Source organism: Triticum dicoccoides, chromosome 1A (assembly GCF_002162155.2).
Source record: "Triticum dicoccoides isolate Atlit2015 ecotype Zavitan chromosome 1A, WEW_v2.0, whole genome shotgun sequence".
Lineage (NCBI taxonomy): Eukaryota > Viridiplantae > Streptophyta > Magnoliopsida > Poales > Poaceae > Triticum > Triticum dicoccoides.
The window spans coordinates 145,985,344-145,992,277 of NC_041380.1; positions in this window are offsets into that span (position 1 = coordinate 145,985,344).

A 6,934-nucleotide genomic window follows, 5' to 3' on the forward strand; every position below is an offset into this window, starting at 1 on the left:
TGTCCCTCCGTGATGAAGGAGACCATCCACTTGCCTCCCGCTCCGGACATGGCTGGAGAAGGTTGAGGTGGGGAGTGCGGACTTCGGCGCTGGAGCTCGAGTGCGCAAGAATGGATAGGCGAAGGAGGAAGAAGACGTAGGTGAAAAGGTGGATCCTTATCCCCTTATATGGGTGGACACAACTACATGTCCCCACCAGCCTGGTAAAACTCGCTTATCTCCAAGCGCCGTAATCAATAGCGCGGTTGGGTTACCCACGCCCGTATTGATGAGAATCCCGGAATAAGGGGACACGATCTTTGCTTTAACAAGACGTTCCAAGAAAACCGCCTCGCATGACGCGCTGAGGTGGTATAATGAAACGACTCAGATAAAGGCTTGGCCGTGGTGTGTCATGCTACAGAATACGTCAGCAGATTAGATTTATGTAAATATTATTCTCTCTATGGCAATATGTGGAAACTTATTTTGCAGAGCCGGACACTATCTTTGTGTTCAAAATCTTCTATGAAGTACTTGGAGGAGGAACCCGCCTTGCAATGCCGAAGACAATCTGCACGCCGGACTCATCGTCATTGAAGCCTGGTTCAGGGGCTACTGAGGGAGTCCTGAATTAGGGGGTGTCCGGATGGCCGGACTATACCTTCAGCCGGACTCCTGGACTATGAAGATACAAGATTGAAGACTCCGTCCCGTGTCCGGAAGGGACTTTCCTCGGTGTGGAAGGCAAGCTTGGTGATACGGATATGAAGATCTCCTACCATTGTAACCGACTTTGTGTAACCCTAACCCTCTCCGGTGTCTATATAAACCGGAGGGTTTTAGTCCGTAGGACAATGTACACATCAACAATCATACCATAGGCTAGCTTCTAGGGTTTAGCCCCTTCGATCTCGTGGTGGATCTACTCTTGTACTACCCATATCATCAATATTAATCAAGCAGGACGTAGGGTTTTACCTCCATCGAGAGGGCCCGAACCTGGGTAAAACTTTGTGTCCCTTGCCTCCTGTTACCATCCAGCCTAGACGCACAGTTCAGGACCCCCTACCCGAGATCCACCGGTTTTGACACCGACAGGATGTCTATCTAAGTGGGAGTTCATTGAATAATTTGATTAGATGAATTTAATTATCATGAACATAGTCAAAAGGTCTTTGCAAATTATGTCGTAGCTCACGCTTTGGTTCTACTATTTTAGATATGTTCCTAGAGAAAATTTAGTTGAGAGTTGACAGTAGCAATTATGCGGACTGGGTCCGTGAACTGAGGATTGTCCTCATTGCTACACAGAAGGGCTATGTCCTTAATGCACCGCTCAGTGCGTTGAACCTCAAGCGTCATCTGTAGATGTTGGGAAACATCTGACATACATGTTTTGATTACTACGTGATAGTTCAGTGCGTAATGCTAACGGTTTAGAATTGTGGCACCAAAGACGTTTTTGAAACGTCGCAGAACATATGAGATGTTCCAAAGACTGAAATTGGAATTTTAGACTAGTGCCCACGTCAAGAGGTATGAGACCTCTGACAAGTTTCTTAAGCCTGCAAACTAAGGGAGAAAAACTCAATCGTTGAGCATGTGCTCAGATTGTCTGAGTACTACAATCGCTTGAATCGAGTGGGAGTTAATCTTCCAGATGAGAAAGTGATGGTTCTCCATAGTGACTGCCACCAAGCTATTGGATCTTCGTGATGAACTATAACATATCAGGGATAGACATGATGGTCCTTGAGCAACTTGCGATGTTTGACACCGCGAAAGTAGAAATCAAGTAGGAGCATCAATTGGTGATGGTTAAAACACTAGTTTCAAGAAGGGCAAGGGAAAGAAGGGATACTTCTTGAGACGGCAAATCAGTTGCTGCTCTAGTGAAGAAACCCAAGGTTGAACCAAACCCGAGACTAAGTGCTTCTATAATGAGGGGAACGGTCACTGAAGCAGAACTACCCTAGATACTTGGTAGATGAGAAGGCTGGCAAGGTCGACAGAAGTATTTTGGATATACGTCATATTATTGTGTACTTTACTAGTACTCCTAGTAGCACCAGGGTAATAAATACCGGTTCGGTTGCTAAGCGTTAGTAACTCAAAATAAAAGGCTGCGGAGACTAGCTAAAGGTGAGATGACGATATGTGTTGGAAGTGTTTCCAAGGTTGATGTGATCAAACATCGCACGCTCCCTCTACCATCGAGATTGGTGTTAAACCGAAATAATTGTTATTTGGTGTTTGCGTTGAGCATAGACATGATTGGATTATGTTTATCGCCACACGGTTATTCATTTTAGGAGGATAATGGTTACTCTGTTTATTTGAATAATACCTTCAATGGTCTTGCACCTAAAATGAATGGTTTATTGAATTTTGATCGTAGTGATACACATGTTCATGCCAAAAGATATAAGATAGTAATGATAGTACCACGTACTTATGGCACTGCCATTTGAGTCATGTTGGTATAAAACGCATGAATAAGTTCCATGTTGATGGATCTTTGGTCTCACTCGTTGTGAAAAGATTGAGACATGCGGACCATGTCTATTGGTAGATATGCATGAAGAAACTCCATGCAGATGGATCATTTGGACTCACTTGATTTTGAATCACTTGAGACATGCAAATCATACCACATGGGCAAGATGACTGAAAGGCCTTGTTTTTAGTAAGATGGAACAAGAAAGCAACTTATTGGAAGTAATACATTTTGATGTGTGCAATCCAATGAGTGTTGAGGCATGCAGTGGATATCATTATGTTCTTACTTCACAGATGATTCAAGTAGATGCTGAGTATATTTACTTGATGAAACACAAGTCTGAATTATTGAAAGGTTCAAGTAATTTCAGAGTGAAGTTGAAGATCGTCGTGACAAGAGGATAAAATGTCTATGATATGATCATAGAGATGAATATCTGAGTTACGAGTTTGGCACACAATTAAGACATTATGGAAATTGTTTCGCGACTAATACCGCCTGGACCACCATAGTGTGATGGTGTGTCCGAACATCACAACTGCACCCTATTGGATGTGGTGCATACCATGATGTCTCTTATCGAATTACCACTATCGTTTATGGGTTAGGTATTAGAGATAACCGCACTCACTATAAATAGGGCACCACACAATTCCGTTGAGATGACACCGTACGAACTATGGTTTAGAAAAACCCTAAGCTGTCGTTTCTTAAAAGTTTGGGGCTGCGATGCTTATGTGAAAAAGTTTCAGGCTGATAAGCTCGAACCCAAAGCGGATAAATGCATCTTCATAGAATACCCAAAACAATTGGGTATACCTCCTATTTCAGATCCGGAAGCAAAAGTGATTGTTTCTAGAAATGGGTCCTTTCTCGAGGAAAAGTTTCTCTCAAAAGAATTGAGTGGGAGGATGGTGGAGACTTGACGAGGTTATTGAACCGTCACTTCAACTAGTGTGGAGCAGGGCACATGAAGTTGTTCCTGTGGCACCTACACCGATTGAAGTGGAAGCTTATGATAGTGATCATGAAGCTTCGGATCAAGTCACTACCAAACCTCATAGGTCGACAAGGATGCATACTACATCAGAGTGGTACGTAATCCTGTCTTGGAAGTCATGTTGCTAGACAACAATGAACCTATGAGCTATGGAGAAGCGATGGTGGGCCCGGATTCCGACGAATGGCTCGAGGCCATAAAATCTGAGAGAGGATCCATGTGTAAAAACAAAGTATAGACTTTGGAAGAACTACTTGATGGTCGTAAGGCTGTTGGGTGCTGATGGATTTTAAAAGGAAGATGGACAATGATGGTAAATGTCACCATTAAGAAAGCTCGACTTGTCGTTAAGATGTTTTCCGACAAGTTCAAAGGAGTTGACTACGATGAGACTTTCTCACTCGTAGCGATGCTAAGAGTCTGTTGGAATTATGTTAGCAGTTACTGCATTATTTATGAAATCTTGCAGATAGGATGTCAAAACATTGTTTCCTCGACGTTTTTCTTGAGGAAAGGTTGTATGTGATACAACCAGAAGGTTTTGTCAATCCTGAAAGATGCTAACAAATATGCAAAGCTCCAGCAATCCTTCTAAGGACTGGAGTAAGAATCTCGGAATTGGAATGTACGCTTTGATGAGATGATCAAAGATTTTGGGTTTATACAAAGTTTATGAGAAACTTGTATTTCCAAAGAAGTGAGTGGGGGCACTATAGAATTTTTGATGAGTATATGTTGTTCACATATTGTTGATCAGAAATGATGTAGAATTTCTAGAAAGCATGCAGGGTTATTTGAAAAGTGTTTTTCAATGGAAACCTGGATTAAGCTACTTGAACATTGAGCATCAAGATCTATAAGGATAGATCAAAATCGCTTAATAGTACTTACAAACGAACACATACCATGACAAAATTTTGAAGGAGTTCAAAAATAGACTGGCAAAGAAGGTGTTCTTGGCTGTGTTATAAGGTATGAGTATTGAGTAAAACTCAAGACCTGACCACAGCAGAAGAGAGAGAAAGGATGAAGGTCGTCCCCTATGCTTTAGACGTAGGCTCTACAGTATGCTATGCTGTGTACCGCACCTGAAGTGTGCCTTGCCATGAGTCAGTCAAGGGGTATAAGAGTGATCCAGGAATGGATCACACGACAATGGTCGAACTTATCCTTAGTAACTAGTGGACTAAAGAATTTTATTGATTATGGAGGTGGTAAAAGAGTTCGTCGTAAAGGGTTACGTCGATGCAAACTTTGACACTAATCCAGATGACTCTGTGTAGTAAACCGGATTCGTATAGTAGAACAGTTATTTGGAATAGCTCCAAGTAGCGTGTGGTAGTTGCATCTACAAGATGACATAGAGATTTGTAAAGCACACATGGATCTGAAAGGTTCAGACTCATTGACTAATAAACCTCTCTCACAAGCAAGATATGAACAAACCCCATGGGTGTTGGATTCATTGCAATCACATAGTGATGTGAACTAGATTATTGACTCTAGTGCAAGTGGGAGACTGTTGGAAATATGCCCTAGAGGCAATAATAAAATGGTTATTATTGTATTTCCTTGTTCATGATAATTGTCTATTGTTCATGCTATAGTTGTATTAACCGGAAACCGTAATACATGTGTGAATACATAGACCACAACATGTCCCTAGTAAGCCTCTAGTTGACAACCTCATTGATCAATAGATGGTCATGGTTACCTGACCATGGACATTGGATGTCATTGATAATGAGATCACATCATTAGGAGAATGATGTGATGGACAAGACCCAATCCTAAGCCTAGAACAAGATCGTATAGTTCGTCTGCTAAAGCTTTTCTAATGTCAAGTATCATTTCCTTAGACCATGAGATTGTGCAAATCCCGGATACCATAGGAATGCTTTGGGTGTACCAAACGCCACAACGTAACTGGGTGGCTATAAAGGTGCACTGAGGGTATCTCCGAAAGTGTCTGTTGGGTTGGCACGAATCGAGACTGGGATTTGTCACTCCGTGTAAACGGAGAGGTATCTCTGGGCCCACTCGGTAGGAAATCATCATAATGTGCACAATGTGACCAAGGAGTTGATCATGGGATGATGTGTTACAGAACGAGTAAAGAGACTTGCTGGTAGCAAGATTGAACAAGGTATCGAGATACCGACGATCGAATCTTGGGCAAGTACTATGCTGGTAGACAAAGGGAATTGTATACGGGATTGACTGAATCCTTGACATCGTGGTTCATCCGATGAGATCATCGTGGAACATGTGGGAGCCAACATGGGTATCCAGATCCCGCTGTTGGTTATTGACCAGAGAGATGTCTCGGTCATGTCTGCATTATTCCCGAGCCCATAGGGTCTACACACTTAAGGTTCGATGACGGGAGGGTTATAGGGAAAGTATGTACGCGGTTACTGAATGTTGTCCGGAGTCGCGGATGAGATCCCAGACGTCACGAGGAGTTCCGGAATGGTCCGGAGGTAAAGATTTATATATGGGAAGTCCCGTTTTGGTCACCAGAAAAGTTTCAGGTGCTATCGGTAATGTACCGGGACCACCGGGAGGGTCCCGGGGGGTCCACCAGGTGGGGCCACCAGCCCCAGAAGGCTGTGTGGGCCAAGTGTGGGAGGGGACCAGCCCCAGGTGGTGGTGTGCCCCCCACCAAGGCCCAAGGCGCATGGAGAGTGGGAAGGGGGCAAACCCTAGGTCCAGATGGGCCTTAAGGCCCACCCTGGGGCGCCCCCCTCTCTTCCCCCCTTGGCCGCACCATAGATGGGTTTTGGGGGCTGCCGCCACCCCTAGGGATGGAACCCTAGATGGGGGCGCAGCCCCTCCCCTTCCCCTATATATACTTGAGGTATCGGGCTGCCCAACAGATGATTTAGATCTCCCTCTTGGCGCAGCCCTACCTCTCTCCCTCCTCGTCTCTCGTAGTGCTTGGCGAAGCCCTGCTGGAGTCCCGCGCTCCTCCACCATCACCACGCCGTCGTGCTGCTGCTGGACGGAGTCTTCCCCAACCTCTCCCTCTCTCCTTGCTGGATCAAGGCGCGGGAGACGTCACCGGGTTGTACGTGTGTTGAACGCGGAGGCGCCGTTGTTCGGTGCTTAGATCGGAATCGACCGCGACCTGAATCACTGCGTGTACGACTCCACCAATTGCGTTCTTGCAATGCTTCCGCTTAGCGATCTACAAGGGTATGTAGATGCATTCCCCTTCCCCTCATTGCTAGATTACTCCATAGATTGATCTTGGTGATGCGTAGAAAATTTTAAATTTCTGCTATGATCCCCAACACACTTACATCAAGGTCAATGTTGACGCAAGCAAGATGGCTATGGTAGCATGGGAGTTGTTCCTCGGGACCATATCGAAGTGCTGGTTCGGGCACAGGCTATTTGGCATCGATTTGCACAAAATGCTAGCCTTGGTGCTTCGTGATAGCATTCGT